Below are 22,399 nucleotides of genomic sequence, written 5' to 3'. Positions count from 1 at the left end.
TCTCTCAAAAGATAAACAATTAGGGCAAGCATTTATACCTTTTGTTATGTACAATAATAATCAACAGCTGCATTTTGTTTATACATATTCCTTCCTGATATCTTATTTTTCTCAGCAATTTCTGCTATAGTCTGCATTCCATTCTTATCTTACACAAGGTCAAAACAACCTCTCTTACAGTTTTTCCCACTCGCCCAGGCCCTGCCTTAAAGTCTCGCGTTAGTACGGTTAGAGTTAGCCTGACTCCTGCTCATTCTGGAAAGAAGAGGTCTGCATCCAAATTCCCTTTATCCCTTTTTCCACTTCCACAATATTTAGGCCAAGATTTTCCAAATTAGCTAGTGAAATTGGATGGCCAACTTGAGACACCTTAAAAAGGCTAAATTTTCAAAAGAGGGTGTTCAGCACTTTCTGAAAATTAGGTCCTTTTAAAGTTTCTCAAGCTGGGTAACCAAAACTTGAGGTCCAAAAGTCAATAGTCACTTTTGAAAATTATGAGAAAGATACTTTGTGGAAGCAAGTAAAGTGTTGATTACACTGACTGAACAGCCATTCAAGTGTTTCCTCTCAAAAATCACGTAGATAGGCTCAGTCTCTCAGGTTCATGACAGAGAAATAGGCCCTTGGTAACAGATCTTGTCTTGTGAGGCAAAAACATAGCAGGCACTGGCTGCTTGCTAAATTAGAGAATCATGTGTCTCAAGAAGGAGTCACTATAAGCACTGGTTTCAGAGTAGCAGCCATGTTAGTCTGTTTCCACAAAAAGAACAGGAGTACTTGTGGCACCTTAAAAACTAACCAATTTATTTGAGCATAAGCTTTTGTGAGCTCACAAAAGCTTATGCTCAAATAAATTTGTTAATCTCTACGGTACTATAAGCACTGTTGCACATTTTTTGCTGGAGTTTCCAAATGGTACAGGACAATAATGGGAAGGTGTTTGGGATAAGTGCACCTCTCCTCCTGAAGAAGTATATATAAATGTTTTGCTGTTGTGCTTGCATGCGAAGAGTCTCCTAGCTAAAATGACTAAAGTTTTTGGTAGGCTTATGAAGTTCTCAAAGAAGCAGTGAGAGATAAAAAGGCATCTTTTAAAAAGTGGAAGTCAAATCCTAGTGAGGTAAATAGGAAGGAACATAAACACTGCCAAATTAAGTGTAAAAATGTAGTAAGAAAAGCCAAAAAGGAGTTTGAAGAACAGCTAGCCAAAAACTCAAAAGGTAATAACAAAATGGTACAACAGAAGCAGGAAGCCTGCTAAACAACCAGTGGGGCTCCTGGACGATCGAGATACAAAAGGAGCACTTAAAGACGATAAAGTCATTGCGGAGAAACTAAATGAATTCTTTGCTTCAGTCTTCCTGGCTGAGGATGTTAGGGAGATTCCCAAACTTGAGCCATCTTTTGTAGGTGACAAATCTGAGGAATTGTCACAGATTGAAGTGACACTAGAGGAGGTTTTGGAATTGATAAACTTAACAGTAACAAGTCACCGGGACCAGATGGCATTCGCCCAATAGTTCTGAAAGAACTCAAATTTGAAATTGTGGAATTAATAACTATGGTTTGTAACCTGTCCTTTAAATCAGCTACTGTACCCAATGACTGGAAGATAGCTAATGTAACGCCAATATTTAAGAAGGGCTCTAGAGGTGATCCTGGCAATTACAGACTGGTAAGTCTAACATCAGCAACAGGCAAATTAATTGAAACAACAGTAAAGAATAAAATTGTCAGACACATAGAAGAACATAAATTGTTGCGCAAAAGTCAGCATAGTTTCTGTAAAGGGAGATCATGTCTTACTAATCTATTAGAGTTCTCTGAAGGGGTCAACAGACATGTGGAGAAGGGGGATCCAGTGGACAAAGTGTACTTAGATTTCCAGAAAGCCTTTGACAAAGTCCCTCACCAAAGGCTCTTACGTAAATTAAGTTGTCATGGGATAAGAGGGAAGATCCTTTCATGGATTGAGAACTGTTTAAAAGACAGGGAACAAAGGGTAGGAATAAATGGTAAATTTTCAGAATGGAGAGGGGTAACTAGTGGTCAGTCCTAAAACCAATCCTATTCAACTTATTCATAAATGATCTGGAGAAAGTGGTAACGGTGAGGTGGCAAAGTTTGCAGATGATACTAAACTGTTCAAGATAGTTAAGACCAAAGCAGACTGTGAAGAACTTCAAAAAGATCTCACAAAACTAAGTGATTGGGCAACAAAATGGCAAATGAAATTTAATGTGGATAAATGTAAAGTAATGCACATTGGAAAAAATAACCCCAACTATACATACAATATGATGGGGGCTAATTTAGCTACAACTAATCAGGAGAAAGATCTTGGAGTCATCGTGGATAGTTCTCTGAAGACGTCCACGCAGTGCGCTGCGGCAGTCAAAAAAGCAAACGGGATGTTAGGAATCATTAAAAAAGGGAAAGAGAATAAGTCTGAGAATATCTTATTGCCCTTATATAAATCCATGGTACTCCCACATCTTGAATACTGCATACAGATATGGTCTCCACATCTCAAAAAAGATATACTGGCATTAGAAAAGGTTCTGAAAAGGGCAATTAAAATGATTAGGGGTTTGGAACAGGTCCCATATGAGGAGAGATTAAAGAGGCTAGGACTTTTCAGCTTGGAAAAGAGGAGACTCAGGGGGGGTATGAGAGAGGTATATAAAATCATGAGTGGTGTGGAGAGAGTGAATAAGGAAAAGTTATTTATTTGTTCCCATAATATAAGAAGTAGGGGCCACCAAATGAAATTAATGGGCAGCAGGTTTAAAACAAAGAAAAGGAAGCTCTTCACACAGTGCACAACCTGTGAAACCTGTGGAACTCCTTGCCTGAGGAGGTTGTGAAGGCTAGGACTATAACAGGGTTTAAAAGAGAACTGGATAAATTCATGGAGGTTAAGTCCATTAATGGCTATTAGCCAGCATGGGTAAGGAATGATGTCCCTAGCCTCTGTTTGTCAGAGGGTGGAGATGGATGGCAGGAGAGAGATCACTTGATCATTAACTGTTAGGTTCACTCCCTCTAGGGCACCTGGCACATTGGCCATTGTTGGTAGACAGGATATTGGGCTGGATGGACCTTTGGTCTGACCCAGTATGACCATTCTTATGTTCTTATGACTTCCACTCTTCTGTCCACTCAAACAATCCACTTTGGACTCTTGGATGTTAAAAAATCTTACAACTGTTTCACTGGGAAGCTCTAGCACTGGTATGCTTTGGAGAGAGACTTGAAATCTGGCAGAGGCATTACCCTGGTGTTAAGAATTGCCCTTTCTGACATCCCAGTGAAAATCTGTCCTAATTTTCAGTTTGCACAGGTGCAGTAGAGGCTTCTTAGGGTTCAGTAGCTAAATTCTCCAAAGATTCCATCTGTAATGAGCGTAGTCCATCCTCACAAAGCTCCTATGTATCAACCAGACTAGACATTTGAAATCACCACAGAGCAACCGAGCAAACTCCATCCCAAGGCTCCAGGGCCGAGCAAAACTTTCATAAGTGATCCATCCCATCCCCTGTCGCCCATTCCCAGCTAATAGCCACTGATGGAACTATCCTCCATGAATTTATTTAGTTCTTTTTTGAGCCCTGTTATAGACTTGGCCTTCACAACACCTTCTGGCAAAGAGTTACACAGGTTGACTGTGTATTGTAAGAAGAAATACTTCCTTTTGTTTGTTTTATACCTGCTGCCTATTAATTTCATTTTGTGACACCTAGTTCTTGTGTTATGAGGAGTAAATAACACTTCCTTATTTACTTTCTCTCCACCAGTCATGATTTTATAGACCTCTATCATATCCCCCTTAGTCGTCTCTTTTCCAAGCTGAAAAGTCCCGGCAATTCCTCCTCCCTGTGGCTTAAGTGGCATGAGGCACCAGAATTGAAAGACAGATTATCTTTCAAATGCTCTCAATGCTCTAATTTTTTGCTGGCACCCAATCAACCTGGAGGAGAAGAAAATAACCTGGAATGCAGTGGACAGAGAAGACACATGGAAGTCAGGGAGGGAGGAGAGCAGACAGAAGCCAGGGGAGGGTGGCGGAGGAGGAGAAGGACAAGAGCCAGGTGATGGGAGGGAGTGGACAGAGGCATGCTAGAGGGGGCAGACTAGAAGGAGCCAGGCTTGGGAATGGGAGCAGAGGGGTCTGTAACCACCAGACCTGGGAACTGAAATCAGGATTTCTGAGTCTCAACATTCCTTTGCTGTCAGGAAATACCTATGGATCCTGCTGGCAAATAGCACATTCATCTCCATTTATGGCTGGTCCACGTATAAAATGATAATCAATTGCTCCATTAGTTCCAGTGGCAGAGATCTGTGCTATGGATGTAAAAGTTCCAGTCCTGCTGATGACACAATGTGGGAGTCAATGTGTTCCTACATGATGGAAATTTTATTTTTTCAGTTTGCCTTTTAAAAAGTTTAGTAAATAAATTAAATAAGAAAAAAGAAGAAACCTACATTAAAAGAACATTAAGGTTACAAAGTCAAGCACTGAAAAGGTAGGAAATGTCAGTATTAAGGTTTCCTGTGCATCTGCATTATGATACAGATTTTAATTACCAAATCACACACTATTTTTTCCAAAAGACCCCTGCCTCATTCAGTGCATACAACAGACACTGCTTACCAAATAGGCAGCTGTTCAATGTTTCATTTTATCCTCATCATTCAGTATGTTGACCGATGCCTTATTTCTGCATACCCGGCACACATTGCTCTGAATACAGAATTATCAATTTACTCATTAGCTTTTCTGTGACACTAATTACTGTAATATACGTGTATGCCTGGCAAACATTAAATGAATTTATCTGCACCCTAATCCTGTGAGACGAGGTGGTATTATCATCCCCATTTTATAAGGTCAAAAACTGAGGCACAGAGACACTAGGGTCAGAAGTGTCCACTCATTTTGGCAGGTTTCAGAGTAGCAGCCGTGTTAGTCTGTGTCTGCAAAAAGAAAACGAGGACCTGTGACACCTTAGAGACCAACAAATTTATTTGAGCATAAACTTTCGTGAGCTATAGCTCACTTCATCGGATGTATCCGATGAAGTGCACTGTAGCTCACGAAAGCTTATGCTCAAATAAATTTATTGGTCTCTACGGTGCCACAAGTACTTCTTTTCTTTTCACTCATTTTGGGTGACCGTTTGAAGGCCTAGGACCTTATTTTTCAGAATACTTAGCATTTAATGGCACTTTCTATGCTCAGGGCAGAGTTCTCACTTACTTCAATTGCACCTGTGAGTGCTCAGTACTTCTGCAACTCAGGACCTAACATGTGTCAATATGAAGCACTTAGAAAATGAGGAGCATACAATTAGCTGTTACCTGCAACACGTTTGACTTAAAGGATTTGGAGCCTCATCTTGCACCATTGATGTTACTGGGAGTTTTGCCACTGAACTCAAGTGGATCAGAAGCAAAGTCTTGTTCTGCATAGGAATTCTGTGGCAGAAGCAGGGACAGAATCCTTCATCTGCTTTATCCAGGAGACAATTCCTTCTCTTCCTCCAAACCCCCCCCCCCCCCCGCAATGTTTACTACAAACCTTCCAACTTCTTCAACAAATGAGGCAAAGGTGCTGTAGATACCAGCCTCACTAACCAACCCTGATTCATTCCCTGAAAACCATGTGGATAAAAATAGTAGGTGATCATGTGATTAAAGATTTTGCCACAATATATATGCAAAAGAGGACCAGAGTTTGTATAGCAAAACTTCCAAAGACTTCAGTGGGGCCAGGATTGCACCCATTATCTTCAAAACAGTCTTGTTACAAATTGACAATCCCACTTAGATTCATCCATAGTATTGAATTAGAATAATTTTCCAAGGAAACTCAAATGAAGGTGAGTAGAAAGGCAGGGTTCCAAGCCATGTCTAGATTGCATTAAGTACAGAGCTCAAGTTCTAGGCAGAATTAGGGCTAGAGTTTGGGTTCAAAGTAGATGGCATCATACTGACGGGGCAATCAGGCAGATCAATAGCTCTTAAAGAATTTCTTCCATCTGAGGACAAAAAAATTTCTACAGAACTATTCTGACAAAATTTTGGCTAAATGTGAACCAGAAATGGAAAGCGAACCCCTTCCTATTTTGGATCCAACATAAAACTAAAACCATACGGACAGGTTTGAATTTGGGGATCTAAATCCAAAACTATCTGAAATTCCCAAGTATTCTGATCTGAAGTTCCAGTTTTGGCCCATCTCTAAGAATGTACTGTAGGAAATATTCTCCACTGGCAACAGAATGGTATCTTTCATCTGCAATTTCTATGATTCATTTGTAATACTACATAAAAGCAACCACGATGGTGTTTGGTTCATTTTTGTATCAGCACTCACTTAAAGATGCAGTATTTCATGAGGCCCACTTCATCACATTATAAAAATGTGAAAATTAAATAGTAACTTTAAAGACTTCTAAACCACCTCAGTGATCCACAGTTAACACACACCACTGCACTGCCATTCACAAGATTTAAGTTTGACTTTCTGGTCCTATTCTTTCTCCCAGGGTCAGAGCCTGAAAATACTCCAGAGGCAAAGCTCTCTTTCTCTGACGATAAAGAAGTATCTTGTATTATATGACTAGGCATTCCTCCAGCTAATTAAGGAGCAAAAGTGATGGACTTACAATGGAACCCAGTGTAATATTCTTTGATCATAAAACTAACAGCTGTGACCTGGGCTTCGGAGGAGTGTATGACAAATGGAGATACTCAGGGTTCCAAAATGGACAGCACAAATGGGGAAGAGTGAGGAAAGAGGGGCTGGAGAGAAGATTATTCCATGGGTCCCAGCCTAAAACCTACAGTCAATTGTCTTAAACCCCTATTCATCAGTCCATACTCAGGCAAAGCTCCTGTATGTCCTAAATCTGGCTTATGTTGTACCTATAGCACTCATAGTAGCACAAAGATAGAAAACAGATGTAGAATCAGTATTAAGACCTCCCAGAAATTATCCAAACAATTCTGAAATCTGAACTTTGATACCATAGCATGAACAGAGCAATAAACATGGGAAGACACCATAATGACAGAATGGTTTTTTTTCCTTAAAGTATACAAATAATTTTGATTAATTAGAAACACTAGAGATTTTGCTTTTCAAGTCATACTAATCTCACCCCAGTACAGAGATGTATGCCAAAATAAATGTCATACCCATCTTTAAATTAACACATGTGATCAGACGAATCAGAATCCTCAATCCCCTTCCACCTCTCATACAGAGCCATTTAACTGCTGGGAAACAGAAAATTATTCTCTCCTGGAACTGACTCAGAAGGCAGATCCATCATTCAGTAGCCAGCACATGATTCAGCTTAGCTTTGGATAAAAAGTTAAAAGGTCCAAAAGCTACCAAAAAAGGGCTCTTGAATTAGCAAGCTGCTTCACTTTAACCCTCCTGAAATGCCTGCTGAAAGATTCTGTGAATCATGACTGCTGCAAGAGGAGCACCCTTGCATCCAGAAAGTGGCAACTTTCAGTGACATCCAGCAAGCAGGCATTCCCCTCTATCTAAAGACATCTTTCACTCAGCTAAAAGGTAAGATGAGAATGTAGTAATGTAGTCAGACATCCAGAAAGATTTTTTTTGGGGGGGGGGGGGTTACTAAAATACATGGCAGTTACCAAAAAAAAAAAAAAAAAGGCAGTTGTGTTGTTTTCAGATGAAATGAATGTAAACCAGCATAATACATTTTAAAAGAACAAATATTTGATCTTAAGTTTATTATATAAAACAAGAGGTCTCTTAAAATAGGCTGATTTATGCTCCCATTTTATTATCTTTACTAGCAAGCGCTGAATAAGAAGCAATAAACGTTACTGCAAGTAGGAAAAAGACATTCCATTCTTTTCAAGTCTTGAAATAGGATACAAAGTGTAAAAATACTAGCAAATATTCCACTTATCTGAAATTCAGTGTCTGAATAGCAAAATGATTTACTGAGCCTTCATATGCCTTTAATATTTCTTCATGTGATGTACATGCACAGAATGAAAAACCCCTGCTGTGTAATTCCCCTCGTGTTTCCAAAGGGGAACATTTCAAATTGATAAAGGGTTATGATCTCGTTGTCAGACCATTTGAAAACAGTGCTACTTTCCTTTCAGTTTAATCACATGCTAGATTTTTAATAGCCTAATTATTTGCTGAGTTATTAACATGGGGTAATTCCTGTGAATTCAAAAGACTTAGGTTCAAAATATTCCAGAGACCCTCAGTGATGCTTGTTACATAAAGTGTCTTTGTACAACACTGTTAACAAAAAAGAGGGATGAACCTGCAACACTGAAAGATTTAATTGAAAACATATTATTCAATTTCCTTTATGTGTCAATGCGTTTGCAAGTCATTTCATTTAAATGCTTCAACAATGCTAATACTCCAAAAGGGGTAAAACTGAATAGATAAAAGTCTTTAGAAAAAAACTGCACCAGTTATGGCACAAAGTTAAGGATGCACCAACCATGAATTACAAGCTCCTTTTATAAGGGGTTTATTATTTTACCTTAAAAATGGTTTGAACTGACAATTGGTATTTAAGCTTCTTTCCGCCCCCCTTTCAATTTTTCTTCTACACGAGTTTGGCTGGTTTTTTATTACAGAAGGATGAAAGGGGGAGGGAGGAACTTTCTGTGGCTTCAGATGCTTTTGTCATCACACTCTACGGAAAAACAGCAACTTTTTAAAAAAACTTAATTTTACATACCACTTAATCCTTAGTTTGGAGTGGAAACTTTTCAGCAAATGATTTAGGGTCACTCTATTTAAAAATCTGTTGTGTTTTAAGATTTGAAAATTGGCTAATGAAAAGAAAAAATACATTTTCAATGCAAATTCCAGAGCACCCTCACAAGAACACTGTTACAGCTTTACAATACGGATTGAAATTATAACGTGTAACATTTCTGAGGGAATCATCACAACTCACCCAAAAATCATTTTAACAGTGTCTCCATAATATGTACTACCTCAGGAAGGCTTAAACTTTGTACTACAAGAGATGCTGGCAGTTTGCACATTTGCAGTTTGAAGGCCAGATTTAATTTACATTAAGTCAAGCAAACTGTAGCCATCCTTATTCTTAACAGAGTGATGCAAGTAACGGAATCCTACAGGTCAGAACACACGATTCCCTTCTCTCTGATCAGGTGGAGGAGCATTGCACTCTGGGAACTGTTGTCCAAGGGCCTCATCTTTATATTAAAAAGTGAGAGAGTGGTCATTAGCTGTATTGAAGGCCACATTTTGGTGAACAGTCTGTACCTTCTCCACCTCTGAGACAAAACATTTTATTGTGACAGCTTTGAAGAACTTATTAGAATGTTTGATATCAACAATCACACTTCATCATCCTACAAACTGAATGGCTCATATAAATGGCTTCTTTATACTGTTATGTCTATACATTTCATTTAAAAAAAATATATTGTTTTGAGGCACCTCTTTTTCAATCCTTGCTATAGGGATTTCAAGATGGGTCAGAGTTTAATACACTGACTCTGAAGTGCTGGGACATGGACTGAAATTGAGATACCTGGAAAAAGCCCAGAAAGCAGAGTAATTAAGTAGAGTTTGGAGAGCAATTATACACATTGAAAAATAAAATAAAACAGCTATGAGAGTTACAGCTCTCAGCTGTACTCCATTGCATTTCAGTATAATGCAGCAGGGATCTCTGAATGTGAACACGATGCCATATTAATGGGGGGGAAAGGCAGACAGAGGAAGGAACAAGAGCCATAACTTGGGGTTTCCTTTAGCTGGAAACGTTAAGGTCCTGATTTGTTTGACATTTGTTTTTTAAATGTACTTGATTCAAATCACTTATCACACTCAGTAACTCAGTAAAAGTGAGCGATATGATGACGTAGAATGTAAATAAATTGAAACACTCAAAAATTAAGCTGGCCTAGGGACTCAGAGGCAATAAATTGTGCTACCACAAGGGAGATCCAAGGGCCCAGTTCAGCCACATGCTTAAGCACACACTAACAAAAAATCTTAGTAGTCTCAATGATTTCAATAGGACAATTTATATGCATAAAGATAGGCACAGTTTAAGTACCTCATTGAACTGGAGCTCCAGTTGGGATTCTGGATTTTGTCTCTTATTTAAAACAAGTAATCCCATAATGATCCAAAATAATACATTTCATGCTTAGTGTTATTACACTGATTGGACCATTGCAATAGTATTTCTTTTTATAAGATCTGACCCTTGTCCTAGGAGAGTGACCACATCAGATGACCCATCCTAGCTAATCCCTTAAGATTAACAGGATCTGGAGGAAGCATCATCTGATCTTCCTTTGTCACAAAGAGGCATCAAAGACCCATAGAGAAGAGAATCTATGAGACAGAGAATTCCAGAAATACTCAGCCCACCATAGTAATAAGCATAATATAAGTCTCTGAATAGATAGATGGACACCTGCACCAAGAATAGTGACCTTAAAAACAGACACCAAAAATTCACTCCTGCAATTCATGACTTCATAATCAAGTAAAAAGGAAAACCTATAAGAAAATGTAAAGACAGCAACACTCTTTAGTAAGAGTGGCGACACTACAGTCCCAATTCAGCAAAGGACTTAAATATGTTAGGTTCATCCCTTCCACCTCATGCTTAAATCCCCCAACTTCCTATGCCATTAAATAAAATGAGATTTTTTTATCCTAGCATACAAAAAGGCGAACCTGTATTTTTAAAAAAAACCTCTTTGTAGCATACTGTAATCTTTAGCAGACAGTTTTTACTTGTGCAGGAATATTGAAAATAAACATGGAGTCCCATCCAGATTGTCATGAAGGCCAGAATTGCCCTTTTCATTTTAAACAGGATGGGCCAGCAATTTCTCTTTGATGTGGCATGCAGCCTTGCTAAATTCTAAACCCCAAGACTCTGTGGTTGGTGAAGTTGTTTAGCATGGCTTGTCTTGCAAAGTTGATGGTTCTGCTTTTGCTGTCAGCTTTGTCATATTTTAAAAACAGTCCACAAAAAACAAATAGTGTCAGATAGGGAGATGGGAGGGGAGAAGACACACCATCATGGAAACAATGTATATTTGTTTCTTACAACATAGTTGCCACTCATATCGCTTAATTTTCTGCAAAACCATTTCACTGAACACAGAAGCCCTAAAATTCAGTTTATCCTGTATCTGTAACCTAATACACTGTAACCTAATATTGGCCCTCATACCAAAATAAAGATAAATATGCAATTTCTTGTCCAGGCCACTGCGTCTTCTTTGATGTACGCTGTCACCTGCACATATTTAAAGTTATATGACAATTTTCATTCAAGGTCACACGAGACACACACTATACCTTGTTTCAGAGTAGCAGCCGTGTTAGTCTGTATTCGCAAAAAGAAAAGGAGTACTTGTGGCACCTTAGAGACTAACAAATTTATTTGAGCATAAGCTTTCGTGAGCTACAGCTCACTTCATCAGATGCATTCGGTGGAAAAAACAGTGGGGAGATTTATATACACAGAGAACATGAAACAATGGGTGTTACCATACACACTGTAAAGAGAGTGATCACTTAAAGTGAGCTATTATCAGCAGGAGAGCGGGAGAGGGGGAAGCTTTTTTGGATATTTATAAAAATATATTAAGAGATATTACATATAGACCCATGTCCAAGAATCATTTGTAAATTGTGAACATAATACATCAAATCGTTGTTCAACTTTGAGGAAGCTGCAACCCCTTTCTACTGGGGAACTCAGATATGGTACAGATTCAGTTCATTGATCTTTTAGTACCCTAATTAGCTCTCAACCTCTCTTAGAGCTCTGGGTCATTTCAAAACCTCCAGTCATTTGATTTCCTAGTTTTGACCCTTTTCCATTGGCCTCTGGCAGTGGTCCCATATTGATTTTCTGCTTGTGTAGTCTTTTGGTGATGAACTGTTTGATTCATGATTATTTCATTTTCTATCATATTTAGGATCCCAAATGTTGAATTCCCATTGTGGAAAGGGAAAGAATCTAGATTTAAAGTAAAGTCATTACTTTACATAAATATCCTTCAAACTTTTCCTCTAAGTCTATTAACATTTAATTATTTCTCTTACTTTAATTGCTCGGTTCAAATCTGATTAAGCATGTAATATTTTGTTAATTATTGCTGTTCTTTGGTACACAGATTTAGGTTGACTTGTTGAGCTTTCCCTTTTGTAATTTTGGGTATTGTTCTACCAAGAGTCATGGTTATTATTTTGTAAGAGCTTGTAGACACTGAAGGTATGTCTACATTGCAATGAGAGCTCGAGCTTAGACTCGGGCTCAAGTCCAAATCCCACTTCCATCTACACGCAATTCTGTCTAACTTGGGCCCAAGCCTGGGCCGCAGGACCCAGCAGGGATAGAGCATTCAAGCCCAACACCCAAGGGCGGGTTCAGACCCAAACCATCATTTTGTAATTCGCACACAGCTCAGTCCCAGACTGAGTCCCACAGACTCAGGTCCTGAGGTCCAACAACCCTATCCCACAATCCCAAGGGACAATGTCCTTTGACCCTTCTATCCTAAGATTGGTCAATCAACTTCCAGGAAACGGAAGCAACCTCCTCGTTCAAATACATTCTGGGTCCCTATTCAGAGGAGCTTTTTGATGCCATCCCAAGAGAGCTGCCTGCCATGGAACCAGCATTTAACCCTTCCATTTTGTTCTAACCACTGAGCTGCAGGCAGAGTGAATGTTCTCCTGCATTTGTAAGGCCACGGACATGAAGAAATCCTTTTACCAAGCATGCTGCTAGCTGGTCACAGGAGCAGACAGATTTTGGTTAACCTCTGGCACAACGCAAGCAAATGATTTGACTTTAGCAGTAGTTCCAGGAATGGCCACGTGTACCAGCTGGCAGCATTGGGGATTCACTGGACTGGTGACCAGTGCATGGAGAGGATTAAGTGGCTCATGACCAACTACTGGAAAGCCAGAGATGAGAACTGTACCTCTGGGAACTCGCCATCCTCCTGTCCCTTTTATGAGGAGTTTGACCAGGTGCTGGGTACTGTACTGAGCCACCAGCACATCATAATAGCCTGGTCAGCTGGGATGGTGACCTTCTCACCTGTGAAACCACTATTGGATTGGAGAGGTGCCGGCAAGTGCCAGATGAGGCTGCCAAAGTGACTCTTGTACTCAAACTGGTCCCCAGGGAGACTTTGCTGCTGGAGCAGTTACAACACATTTTGAGTCCCTACTCAAAGAGCTTTCTGATGCCATCCCGAGGGGGGCTGCCTGCCACGGAACCAGCCTCAGAAACACAAAAGGCAGAAGTAGTCCCTGAGCCTGGTAAGTTTCTGGCTCCATTTTTGTTGTTATTAATATAGGCATGGGAGCGATTTTCGATTTATTACCCAAAATTTATTGCAAGCCTTAGGCAACAATGATATCCAGTAATGGTGGATTGCATGCCAGAACCCCGGCATCAACCCTCCTTTATTCCCCCCCCACCACCACTCTGTGAAATTCAAAATGGAGACTGGGAAGCACAAACAACAGCAAAACAAGCATTTAAAATTAGTTTTTTACTAAACACTTGAACATTCTTACAGAAATGTGCTGGGGTGTTTATAGTAGGACCCTTATACTGTCTTCCCTTTTAGTATGCCATGCCATACAAATGAGGCATGCCACAACATAACGAGTCGCCTGTGAACAAAAAACAGTCTGGGGGTGGGGTTGGAAGGTTTAATGTTGTCCACAAGTGATTAAATCAATGTCCAGAGTATGACCTGAGGTTTGTATGCAGTCCAGAAATGTGCTGGGGCAGGAGAAGGTGGCTGTGTAGTTCTCTGAGTGTCCGTATTATTGTGTGTTTGCATGTGGTTCCTGGTAGATGCGTTAAGAGTAGCTTACACTGGGGGCCATACAAAGCCATAGAGAGGCAGGCAGTCATATCATGTGGACCCGAATGCATCATCTTGTTGATTCTCCCATGAATTTTGATCCAATCCTGGGTGTTGATAACCAAAAACTTTTCCCATAGTAGAACTCCAGATAGGTAGTCAAATTTCAGGGAAGGGCCCACCGCTGTAGGTCACCAGCCCATTCCATTCGTAGATGTGCTGCTCTGTCACCATACATTTGGTAATGCGGCTGGCTTGCCACTGGCAGCTTGGAATAAAATCTCCCTTTGCCATTCTGAAACCTCTAGGATTGTAATGTCCTCAATAATGTGGAATGCCTGAAAGTATAGAAAAGGTTTATATCGTAAACCACGACTCCCCTCTCCCACCAAAAGGCCAAGGAGCTCTCAAATTTTTCAACAATTTTAACTTGTTACTCATCACTGTGCAGTCTTTTCACTGTGATTAACTGAGTTTTGCCCCAGGAGCTTCTGAGAGCTGAGGTTCTCCTCTCAGAACATACTGAAATTCAATTTTACAAAGTATCAATTTTGGGCCTTGAGATTCCAAAAGGCACTTTTGCCTGGGGAGGTAATGCACCTATTGTGAAGCACTGAAACAATATCCTGCCCCAGCTGTGGTATGTGCATTGTTTCGTGTCTTCTTTTAAGCCCTTTGACCTCTGCTGACCCTTCGACCTCTGCTGCTCCTTCCACTTCAGCAGTGCAGGCTCACTGCAGCAGGTTACAGGGATGCAGAACTGTCACGGACAGTGTTTCTGTGACGAACTTAAGGTGGACATTCTGGACAGGGTTAAAAAGCAGGTGAAGTACTAGAGGGAGGAGGATTCATGGTAAGTGCAAAAGGCATAGACAGGTTGCACAGCAAGAGAATAGAGTTTCAGTGCGTGAAGAGAGCTTTGCAGAGCAGTTTCTGAAACAGGAATGTCAGCTGAAAGAGGAAAATAGAGCCCAGCAGAAAGACCTGTTCGAGAGGCTGCTAACACTCCTGGCCACCAGAGTACAAGGTCCTGCGCCACCTGCACCATGTCCTGAGTCCCCTTCATGGTTCCAGGTGCTGCAGACCAGGAACACTTTGGACAACTCCATGGTTGAGTGGCCCATGCATTTGGGATGTAATAGCAGCTGGACAGGTCAAATCTACCCCATGAAGTCCTCCACCCTGTGCAGGCACACTCCCCTCTGCATACCTTCGCCCCATGTAGGCCTACCTCCATGCAGACCACAGCTCCATCCCCATGCAGCAGCACCAAGTGCATGCTAAAGATGGAAGAAAGAGAAAGGAGAACAGGAGACCAGATGACATGCAACAGTAGGGGTTTATTCTTTGGAACTAGTTTGATTGTTTACATTTGTGCATTTTGTTTTTGTTAAAGGTTTTGGTGTTGGTTTATTACTGGTGTTCTGGTACGCTAATGGCAGCTGGCCTACCTGGCAATGCTTTAATACTGTGCTTTTCTAATATATGTTGAAAATAAAGGTTTTCATTTTATTATGACATTTTATTTTCATCACAGTATCACATCATACAATGTGCATTTCAGTAATAAAGGTGATAAGGGACAACTGGGAAGTTGTATGCAAAAACTATTTCTCAATACATTTCCCTACATCAAGCTATACTGTAAATCCACAGTTCTTGCCATTCAACCCCGACCTCTATTTCATAAGCGGTAATGCCATTCATAGCTACAAAGCACAACAATCCATCCCCACCCACCCCCAACATTTCATTGCATGATATGATAGAATCCCATTTACTGTAAAGATTGTTCAAGCACATTCATAAACTTACTATTCTCCCCCTTCCATTGGCCCATGCATGGGCATAATGTGGGCGCATAGAGCTTCCCTTATTTGTGTTGCCCAGGTATATCCTCTCCCAACTGTGGTAGGTGCACTTTCTGGTCAAGTCTACCAGTTCACCAATCCATTACTGTCACTACTCCATTCAGGGTCACATGTCTGACTTTTGGCTTCAGAAAGATTACAAAGAGCACAACAAGCCACAATAATGCAGTCAGCATTGAAGACACAGGCATCCAAATGTGTCTGTAAACAGCATCAGTGGGATTTCAGTCTGCCAAATGCATATTCAACCATTCTGTGCCTGCTGAGAATGGAATTAAACTTTCTTTTTCCAGGCCCTCTGAAATCAGGTTATGGTTTCACAAGCCAAGGAAAAAGTGATACACCACGTCCCCCAGGATAACACTGGGGACAATAACTCCATTTATGACATCATTTGGTGGCAATAGTGTCCCAGACTGCCCATGAATGTGGACTCCTGATCATTGGAACACCCTGGCATCATGAACTTTTCCAGTGCAGCCCACACTGGTATTCATAAATCCGCCTCTGTGGTCCACATAGTCTGCATAATAATAGAGTCGTAGCCATTGAGATTTATGTATTCAGGTGCTCCTTGATGGGAGCATACTATTGGCATACGAGTCCCATCAATGGCCCCACCACAGTTTGGAAACCCCATTTTTTCAAAATCAACAATTACTTCAGAGATATTGTTTCTGCTCACTGCCTTTGGGTAAATCACACACCCTATTGCCTCCAAAACCTCCATGACTACTTTACCTATGGTTGACTTTCCAATGCTGAACTCATTGACAATGGACTTGCAGTAGTCTCAGGTAGCCAGTTTCCAGATGGTTATAGCAACTTGCTTCTGGACCAGTATGGATGCCTTCATGAATGTTATGAATGCTGGAGAACAAGCTGTTCACAAAGCTCTAGAAACGAAGCTTTCTTCATGTGGAAGTTCTGGACCCACTGCTGGTCATCTCAGATCTGCATGATGATGTGGTCCCACCAGTCTGTGCTTGTGGCTTCAGAAGAGCAGATGGATATAGGGGGCACCAGCAGCTATCCAGAGAGTCACGAGCAGCATCAGCCAGTTCAATTCTTCCATGTCTGTATCATCCTCACCCTTCTCCATCAGGCACCTTTGATACATCAGAAACTGCCACCACAATGTCTACCAGCATCTCATTGATGCTCTGCCTGTTTGTTTAAACAGGACTGAAAATGCAAGCAAGAGATACTCTTCAAATGGTGACTCCTCCATGTTCCTGGCTCCAGTTGCTAGAAGTGCACAGATTCATGAGACTGCTTGGCAAGATCTGTTGGTAACTTGGCAGGCTGCCACAACTTTCTGTACTGTGCGAGGTGAACAGTCAAATTTTCCCATACTGTACCAGGAACCAAGGCCTAGAGCAGCCAGAGCTGAGTAGGGTGCTAAGAAACTTGGGATATGGTGGTTTGACTCAGGTCAGGGTACTGCAGTGTGGACGCTAGAACCCTGGATTTGGGGCCCAAGTCCAGAAATTCTAAACCTAGGGTCAATACACAGTGTAGATGCACAAGATCTAGGCTTACGAACCCAGAGTCCATGGACTCGAGTTCCACTAACCCTGGGCAGTGTACATTGCAGTGTAGACATACCTTAATGCTAGATTTACTCCATCAGTTTTGTAACAATTTACAAATATATCAGAATGACATTTCTAGTTGTCTCCCCAATGGAGATTTTTAGGTCTTTTCTAATTCATTTTTTATAAATCAACTATGAACAGTGAAAAACTGTTCATGATAGCAAATAATTTCTTCAAATTTTTTATTATATTCTGGAGTGCTTTTCTTAATCCATATATATTAAGTATTAATGATCATAGTTTTGATTTGTTTTCCCTCCACATCTAATACTCTACAAACTCTCTCGTGTGTCCCCCCTCCACCCACAGCTCACAAATTCAAATATTTTCCTTCTCCGCCATTATGTCTGTACTTGAATAAATCAGGTATTAGTCCCACTTCTTGTATTAATTCATTCAACTTTTTTTTAAGTATTATGAATCAGTAGCCACACATACTACTCTTCCTAGAAAACAGAATGCATCCACCAATTTGATTATTTTGTTAATTATTGCCTTTGAGTGACGTAACATAAAAGCTCTTATTTGTATTATTGTGATCTTTTGAATTATATTTTACCAATCAATATACACTTCCAAGTGGAAGTATGAACTCATCTTCTGGAACAATATATATTTAAAAATTGTTATATTCTGTATGTCTATTCAAACAGCGTCATATTCCTAAGTCCATGGCAACTATTAATCACTAGTGTAATAACTAATCTGTGTCATATTCCATGGCATTTTTAACCATTTGTTTTAACATCTCTTCTTTTGCCTGGTGTTTTACAAAATAATTAGGCCCCAATTTAGCAAAAAGTTTACACATGTACTTAACTTGATACATTTTCAAGACTGCACTTAAGCATGGGCTTTAAATTAACCACACTGGGATGCTTTCATGAAATAATATCCTCAAACATTTTTTGAAGAGCTGGTCAATTCTCCCCCGCCACCTTGTATATCCCTCACCCACCCACATTCCGATAGGAAATGTCTATTTTTCAGCAGAAATTCAAATATTGAAAATTTTCAACCAAAATCAGAAATATTTTGGCTCAAAACTATATTTCAATTTGGAAATGCTGGTATGGTGCTTGCTGGGAGTTGTACTTCAGGAGCTTCATACTCCCATTCTTTCCATAGGCTGGGCTCCTTGGTTGCAATATATCTCCATGATGCACCATAGTCTCCCCATCATTGGAGTTCCTGGCAATGGTGCATCATGGGAAATCTAGTCCAGGCAGGAAGCCTGGCCCAGAGAAGAGAATGGAAACTTCAGGCTACTGAACTATAACTCCCATGAGGTTACCACTACAGTTTTCCAGAACAAAATATTTTGGGTTTTAACCAAAATATTTCTGTTTTTGAATGTTCTGTTGTCAAAGAAAAACTGAAATTTTCCATGGAAATCAGACACTTTTCAGGGTCCCCCTCCAAAAAATCCCTAATTTTGTACCTATTTTTCATTTGTTTGCTTTTATAGGTCATTATATAGAATCTATGTTGTGTCATCTTTTCTGAATTTCTATATATCTATATTTGTAAACTTTCACAAAAATTCTTTGCTATTGAAACCTAGGAATCCAAACATAACTTCAGCTTCTTTCATAATTCACATATATAACAATGGTAGAGCTAAATTTGTACCACTTTAGTGTACATCTCTATTGATTGTTTTTTAAACCAGGAGTTATGTTACGGACACCGCTTTCATTTTCCAAAGGAATAAAGAGATGTTTTGGAAAATAGAGGTTATTTTATGAATTTTAATGAAAAGAAAACATTTTAGTTCTATGATGACACCTTCCACATTTTTACTATTCAACATACAGTTCAATACATATGAAAGGCAAATATAAGGAAATACAGTCTCCAAAACTAAATGTGCTTGTTAATCTTACGTTAAATAAATGTTTACGTTTCTGTGACATTAAGCATTGACTCCATAAAAGCTGGAATTCAATAACCAATTAGTAAAATTAGTAAAACTTCCAAGTCCCTGGGACAAAAACCCAACCACATAATTGTCTTAAATACATATGAATTATCATGGTCAGCCATTGTACGTTAGTCAAATGGAAAAAGTTGTATTAGCTCCAAAATGCCAAAAATATTCAGTGAGTGAGGTAATATCTTTTACTGGACCAACTTCTGTTGGTTAGAGCAGTGGCTCTCAGCCTTTGCAGACTACTGTACCCCTTTCAGGAGTCTGACTTGTTTTGTGTACCCCCACGTTTCACCTCACTTAAAAGCTACTTGCTTACAAAATCAGACATAAAAAGACAAAAGTGTCATAGTGCACTATTACTGAAAAATTGCTTCCTATCTTATTTTTACCATATAATTATAAAATTAATCAACTGGAATATAAATATTGTACTTACATTTCAGTGTATAGTATATAGAGCAGTACAAACAAGTCATTGTCTGTATGAAATTTTAGTTTGTACTGACTTAGCTAGTGCTTTTTATGTAGCCTGTTGTAAAACTAGGCAAATATCTAGATGATATCTACCCCCTGGAAAACCTCTGCCTATCCCAAAGGTTAGGCGTACCCCTGGTTGAGAACCGCTGTGTTAGAGAGACAAGCTTTCAAGCTACAGGGAGCTCTTCTTCAGGTCTGGTAAAGGTACTCAGAATGTCACAGCTAAATAAGAAAAGGAGTACTTGTGGCACCTTAGAGACTAACCAATTTATTTGAGCATGAGCTTTCGTGAGCTACAGCTCACTTCATCAGAGCTAAATAAAAGGCCCATTCGGGGAAGTGGCCCATTAATACCCTTGTAGTCCTAGGTCAAAAAGGGGGGTTAGTGGGTTACAGATTGTTGTAAGAATGATAAACGACAAAAACACCCTATCACCTGTGGGTGAATATTTTTCACAAAGCAATCACTCTAAATCTGACCTATCCTCAAAGGAAACCTGCACAACACTTTCAAAAGAGGAGCCTTGGAACTAAAATACATAACTTTGCTAGACACTAAAAATCATGCTCTTAATAAAGACACTGGATTGATGGCTTACTACAACAATCTGTAACCCACTAACCCCCCTTTTTGTCCTAGGACTATAGGGGTCTAACCTTCACCTTGAATGGTCCCTTAGAATATGTGCTAACTACTTATGCTAAACTATCTGTTTGACCTTGTATTTAGCTGTGATACTTTGAGTACCTTTCCCAGACCTGAGGAAGAGCTCCGTGTAGCTAGAACACTTGTCTCTCTCACCAACAGAAGTTGGTCCAATAAAAGACATTACCTTGTCCACTTTGTCTCTCTCATATCCTGGGACCAACACAGCTACAACACTGCACACAAAAATATTCAATGATGATTCTTATATGTTTTGCATCATAGATGATTGAGATGATGTTCAAGCGTTTCCAGAAGGGACAAAAGATTCAACAACAGTTTCCAACAATCACTTCAATATCAGTATCGCTATGACATCCTATGCTCTGCAAGTTAAGATCATTGACATTTGGAAGTCCATTTATTTATATATTTTTTCATCATCTCAGATGCAGATTAGAAAATATCTCAAAAGAATTAGATATTTATGATGAGTACAACCAAATTATAATCACCAGAATAATAAATGAGAAATATAGACATGTAGCATGGATAGATTTCAGTTTTACCAATCTGGTAGAACAACCAAGAGTCACAACTATTTGTACATTTATATATATTCTGTATATTTATATAAAATTCTGTGAAATTGATCAGGTACAAAATGTGCTAAAAGTAGTAGATTCAACATTCTCATTGATCAGATTTTAAACAACCACTAATTAACAGAAATCATCAAAAAAGCAAAAGCAAAACTCCAGGAAGAATTGAGTGGCTGTCACAAAGAAGCAAGTACAACTGCACTGGGAAAACTTACTCAACAGTTGTTGCAAAAGACTAATTCCAAAAAGACAAATGCCCCTCTCCCACAATCAACTTTGGGTGACTTCATGGAAAGGACACAGCACCCAGGTGCTGGGGAAAACTGACAGAGCGTGCACTTTCGTATCTGCCCCGTTCCCATTGACAGAAGGTGGAGGAATGGCTTAGTTTAATGGCTTTCACTCCCTTACCCCCTTACACCTTTGTCTATTTAAGCTTGCTTGGGCTTTTCAAAAAGCCTCTTGCTCTGAACAGCTACCTCTCCTCCCACCCTTAATATATTCATGACAAGGTGGATGTGAGTGATTACCCACTCAGGAAGGAATTTTTCCCATTGAACCAAAATTGCCAAGTCTGGTGGTTTTATTTTCCCAACTTCCTCACAGCATCATGGAAGCACCGTTATATTATAGCATTAAGACTTAAAAAAGCATAATATTAGGAAAAGCAAAACCATTTTAGCTTGTCGCAACTTGCAGCCAGCATCCATTGCAGATAAAGATAAATGGGAACAGATCCCAGAGGTATATATGAGACCCGGGTTTGTAGTAGTGGCCCTTTTGCCTATGGAAAAAGGGGAGACCTAAAGTATTCATGGGCTTAGGTCCTCCCTTGAGAACTTCTCCCCTCCCTAAGTGTGGGAAGTGGATAGGATTCTGTAATAAGTTGAGTCCTATATGTTAGCCTAAGTTATTGGTTGTACAGTCGGAGTCCTGAACACTGAACTGGACACAATTAGAGGCCTGGAATGAGAGAGTGGGAGGCAGGGCACATAACGCCTTACCCAGCATTAAATAAAGTTGAGACTTGTGTCTGTCATTCCTTCACCTACGTATCCTGTTCAATGAAGAAAGAATCTGCTCAGGTCTCAGACTAGAAGTCTTAGTGCTTGGGCTCGTCAGTGCTAAGTGATTTTGCAAGCACTGCTTCTGAGAACTACCTTCTTTGGACATCTAAAAGAATGGACACACCAAATCCTTTGAATACTGGTGCACTGTGTTTCCCAGTAAAGTAGTTGTGATTTAAAAAAAAAAAAAAAAAACACAGAAAAAGCTTGTGAATCTTGGGTCTTGGAAACATCTGCCTCAGGGGAAACAGGAGAAAAAAAGAAAAAAAAGAGGATTTGACATAC

The 22,399-nt window shown here is 39.8% G+C and overlaps 2 protein-coding genes across 3 annotated transcripts in view; one reads left to right on the top strand and one right to left on the bottom strand.

Moving 5' to 3' along the window:
- The window catches only part of NT5DC1 (5'-nucleotidase domain containing 1), a 237,481-nt gene that overhangs the window by 123,174 nt on the left and 91,908 nt on the right, over positions 1 to 22,399 (bottom strand). The gene's annotated exons all lie outside the window — the stretch shown is intronic.
- Positions 7,281 to 22,399, top strand: part of COL10A1 (collagen type X alpha 1 chain) — an 81,811-nt gene continuing 66,692 nt past the window's right edge. The window contains exon 1 of the mRNA XM_073337113.2: positions 7,281 to 7,591. The gene's annotated coding sequence lies outside the window, so the exon portion shown is untranslated. The remainder of the gene's footprint in view (positions 7,592 to 22,399) is intronic.

Source organism: Lepidochelys kempii, chromosome 3 (assembly GCF_965140285.1).
Source record: "Lepidochelys kempii isolate rLepKem1 chromosome 3, rLepKem1.hap1, whole genome shotgun sequence".
In the NCBI taxonomy this organism is placed as follows: Eukaryota; Metazoa; Chordata; order Testudines; family Cheloniidae; genus Lepidochelys; species Lepidochelys kempii.
The sequence above is the reverse complement of the archived record's forward strand: the minus strand, read 5'-3'. Positions and strand labels throughout refer to the sequence as shown.